Source organism: Sardina pilchardus, chromosome 9 (assembly GCF_963854185.1).
Source record: "Sardina pilchardus chromosome 9, fSarPil1.1, whole genome shotgun sequence".
In the NCBI taxonomy this organism is placed as follows: Eukaryota; Metazoa; Chordata; class Actinopteri; order Clupeiformes; family Clupeidae; genus Sardina; species Sardina pilchardus.
In genome coordinates this window covers 26,569,325-26,574,324 of record NC_085002.1, presented here as the reverse complement: position 1 = coordinate 26,574,324, position 5,000 = coordinate 26,569,325, and the positions used below count along the sequence as shown (strand labels likewise).

Below are 5,000 nucleotides of genomic sequence, written 5' to 3'. Positions count from 1 at the left end.
TGCCCACATAGTTTGAGGATACAAAATGCCTTGAGCTGTTTCCTGCTTGTCTTTTAAAGTTACTGCGTTCTCAATACTTTGCATAACAGACATGATGGTGGAACGTAAGCACCTTGGTTCTCCAGCGGCAGCAGTTTTGTCAACGGAACCGATCAACTGAAGCACACTCAGGTGACGTGGATGACTGCTTCACTATTGCTCATCTGTCCATCGCCGCATAAGGCCCGCCCAAGCGATTCTGATCGGCCATTGGCTGAACACATCTTAACCAGGCATATGGACTTCTCAATGGAGCGACTCCAGACTGAACTCTAGACCGCCTCAAATTTTGTGGGCAGGGTAAATTCTTGCTGGCTTCCAGACTAAAGAAGTGGAGCATTCTTTTGGAATCCAATTGAACAGCCATGCAAACATATTTTTTCAGTATGCTCATTACCCTCTTTCTTTTAACATGAACAACCTATATTTCTGTTTCACAACTGTTGTGATTATCTTTAACATCTCAACATCAGCCAATTATGATTGAGAGCTTAACCAACGTAGCAATCATTTTCAGAGACAACTGACAACACCTGTTTCTTGCGTTCAACTTTCTTCATTAAAGTTACTTCCAATATGAATAAATTATGAATCTATTCTGCCTCCCCCTCATAACGGCGCTGAACAGATGATAGATTTGTATTTTTTACTTTTTCAAAAGCCCACGCCAGGCTGAATGAATGTGCGCATAGCTATTCTGATAAAATGGCAGATTAGATCATTATAAAAAATGAGTAAAAGGTCCGCACACTTGCTCTCACTTGGTTTAGTTTAATCAGAACTACGTTACGTTTTGAGCCGCACAGCTCTTCTTCAGACTAGATTAGATCATTATGACATGTAAACAGTTGATCCAAAGTCTTCAATTGGAAGGATCTACAGCCAACTGAGACATGAATAATGAATAAGTCAGAGCAACAACCGAATCAGTGTGTAATCACTGTGTAAGGCCCAAACAAGATGCACAATCCCCTGCCGATTAAAGTTTGGAACTGGAACCAGAATTCCGCCCAATGCCAGTCAGTAACCCACTCAGAACTGGAACTAGAACCAGAATCCTGCCCAATGCCAGTCAGTCCGAACTGGAACTAGAACCAGAATCCTGCCCAATGCCAGTCAGTCAGAACTGGAACTAGAACCAGAAATGGCAGAACTAGAAGCTCTAGCAGCAGATCCAGGCAGGCGCCACCACGGCAGTGCTGTGAGCAGGACTCCACACAGCCACCGCACACAACAACACCTGGACACAGAACTGCTGCATGCATACTGTAGGAACACACGGAGATTTAGGAATCCCGTCTGATGATGATAATGATGTTAGCAGGAATGGGAAACTAGAACATAACAGAAATGCATGTACAGTATGTGTGTGTGCAGTTATATTCCCATTTGGGTGGCCATGATTGTGCCATATAAATACACACATACAAATGAAAGCACATACATAGTTTATTAACATATCAATGTGCTTGTAAAGGAAATACATGGACAAACACACTTATGCACAATAACATAAACATGTGCACTGCCAAACAGATGATAAAGATAGTTCCATGTGTCTACACAGTAGACAGTATCCAGTGTCCTCACATGCCTATATTTGTGTGTATCTCTGTGTGTGTGTGTGTGTGTGTGTGTGTGTGTGTGTGTGACTGCATGAGCGAAAGAGCTGCAGGCTGTGAGGCAGGTTGGAGTGAAGGGCTCATATATATAACCGAGCAGAGGACTAGTGGGAGCATGGTGGCACTGAGAGAGAAGGAGAGAGAGAGAGAGAGGGAGAAAGAGACGGCGAGAAAGAGAGAGAGAGACAGCGAGAAAGAGACAGAGAGACAGCGAGAGAGAGAGTGAGAGAGAGAGAGGGAGACAGAGACAGCGAGAGAGAGAGAGCAGAGTTGAGCAGAGCAGAGCAGAGCTGCAGACCTCCCCTCATCTGTCATCTAAATGGATGCGCTGCCACCACTAGAAGAATCACTGCAGCACAGATATTATGGAGAACGAATGGACATTATTTAGGCCAGTTATGGCAAGAGTGGCCAGGGGCTACACTTCATCACAAACGGCAGGAGATGGCCCGACCCACGGCCGACAAGTCACACACAACAGCACACACAACCACAAAGACACACACATACAGTGCATTGAGAATGTATTCAGACCCCCTTTCCCCTTTTTATATTTTGCTATGTTGCAGCCATATGCTATATATCTACTACATCGTCCTACCCATCAATCAATACCCTGGAATGACAAGGAGAAAACATACATTTTCATTCTAAGACAAAAAACTAAAATATCACATTCACATCAGTATTCAGACACTTTCCTCAATAGCTGAAATTCTTTCCTTCAGTCGCTATCCATGGTGCTGAAGAAAGTTCAAAACAAAATGTGAAAGGCTGCTTCAACATAGCGAAGTGATCACTATTAATTACAACCGCTGTTTGATGCACTGTTCGTCGCCTTCTCTAATGCTGTAACCACAGGAGTCATACAAAAATAAACCCTGTTTGTCTCATTACTTGTCATTCAGCGTCAGTCTTTAACTCAAATCCAAATCTTCATTGCATCATGCGTTAGTCCTTAACACAAACCAAATTCTGTCTTATTAAGGTCAATAACAATAATAATAATAATAATAATAATAATAATAATAAATGATCTTTGAGCCTGGTGCACAAGCAACTCAGACCTCTTACTCGCACAGATTGTAATCTTGGCATTGTTGAAAATGAGGGGCCTCTACCGTAATTTCCCCACTATTATCCACGTTTTATACATTGATTTTGCAAAATGTCTTCAGCTATGAAGCTTATACTGGGGGCCAGTTAATATGGTATTAATATGGCTTTGTTTCTTTCAACTTGCATAAAACACTGTCCTGTGGCTTATACACAATGCGGCTAATACACAGGAAATTACTCTGTCTATACTCTCGATCAATGATCCAAGTTTGCATGAATAGAAAGCAGCTCCATTGCGGTGATGCTCATGGCTCTGCAGTGCTGCTCCCATCTCTGCCCTTCCTCCCTCAGGCCTCCCAGTAAGGCATGAGCAGAAGCGCGTCCCTAAACCCCATCATGAAGGTCATCATGAGCAGTGCACAGCACTGAACCTTCCACGCGCCTGCTCCACTGCAGTGCACCCCAACGCCCACAACCACACACACTACACACACACACACACACACACACAACACACGCACGCACGCACACTACACAACACACACTACACTACACAACACACACACACACACACACACAACACACACACACACTACACACTACACACTACAAAACACACACACACACACACACACTACACACTACACAACAAACACACACACACACACACACACACACACACACAACGCGTGTCTGTGGTGGAATAAATAAGCATGTGGGGCTGTGTGGGTGTGTGACCCCTTTCCTAGCAGCTTGGCGCATTCTCCTGGTGACCTGCTGGGTGCTGGGTTGGTGGGCCAGACGCTGATAGATGGTGGGCTTTAGGGGGAGAGTGGTGAACCCGTACTGGGTCAAATGAGCACCGCAGGGAGATCAATTACACGCTCGCCTTCATGCGCATAGCCACACACATGCACATGGATATATGTGCAAATACAGAAAAACACACACACACACACACACACACACAGTAAGCACAATCATGCTCAAACATACACACACACACACAAGCAGATCAAGTCTCTCTTTTTATTTCTCTTTCTCTCTCTCAAAAAAACACAAACACACACACACACACACACACACACACACACACACACACACACACACTGTATGCACATGCATATACGGCTACACAAATGTAACAAATGCACTCAAACACATTCACATCCACAAAATACACACACACACACACACTCACACAAACAAACCCACAGCTAAACCACACGGGAAAAGACAAACACAATCACTCATCTCATTAGTCGAGCATGATTGTCTTTTGTGCGAAGGCAGGTCAGCGTCTCCACGGAGACCGTGTAAGCACTTAAAACACAAGTGCTAGCTTAACCTTGCACCCTGACAGAGAGACCATACAGTAGCACCGACTCCTCACCGTCAGCCCATAAACACAAACACACCACTACTACTACTACTGTAGTCCACAAAGGCTAGCTATTAGCGCCCGTCAAAACGGGAACATCCATACCAATATGCCCGCTCAGAGACGGAGAGAGACGAATCGCGGCGCAACGCATCCATCTGCCGCCTCCCTAACTGGGCCACCGGGACCTTGTCTGTGGACGCTACGCCAGAGGAAAATGAGATGGATCGTTTCCTATCATAATGCTGCGGTGGAGGAAGTGAACATCATGTTAAGGGCAGGAGAGTTTGTTTGTCTTTCTTCTCATTTTTGGTTCTAAGAGAGGGTACCGATAGATGGGCGAGATGATGAGGAGACAGACTGAATGTTCCGGCATAGAAAAACAAACCTGTGACTTGGCTACTGTGGAACACCCTGCTCACGAATCAGTGCGCTGACCTCAATGTTCCAGAATAAAAAAAAAAACAAACCTGTAGCTTTGCTACGGTGGAACACCCAGCTCACCAATCAGTCTGCTGACCTCAATGAATGGGAAGGCTATTGTGCTTCTGTGAATGTGTGCATGCTATGTGAGTATTTTTTATCTTATTCTGTGTGTGTGTGTGTGTGTGTGTGTGTGTGTGTGTGTGTGAGAGAGGGAAAGAGATGGGGAATGGAGAGAACATTCACCTAATGCGTATTATATATATACAAATGTTGCTATTCTGCTTTCTCTCCAAAGTTTTTCACATTCAAATGGGCTTCACCTGCATGCCAAACAGAGTCACCGGGAGAAAACAACCAATCGGGATGCAGACGGGACACAGAACACAAAACAGAACACAGAACAACAACAACAGACACAGCACACGTAGCACGGCCATGCTAAAAGACATGCTAATAGCCCACTGCTGACTGTC

General features: G+C 44.7%; 1 protein-coding gene across 1 annotated transcript in view; it reads right to left on the bottom strand.

The window, feature by feature from the left end:
• cdh4 (cadherin 4, type 1, R-cadherin (retinal)) overlaps positions 1-5,000 on the bottom strand; it is a 225,465-nt gene that overhangs the window by 26,023 nt on the left and 194,442 nt on the right. The window lies entirely within an intron of this gene.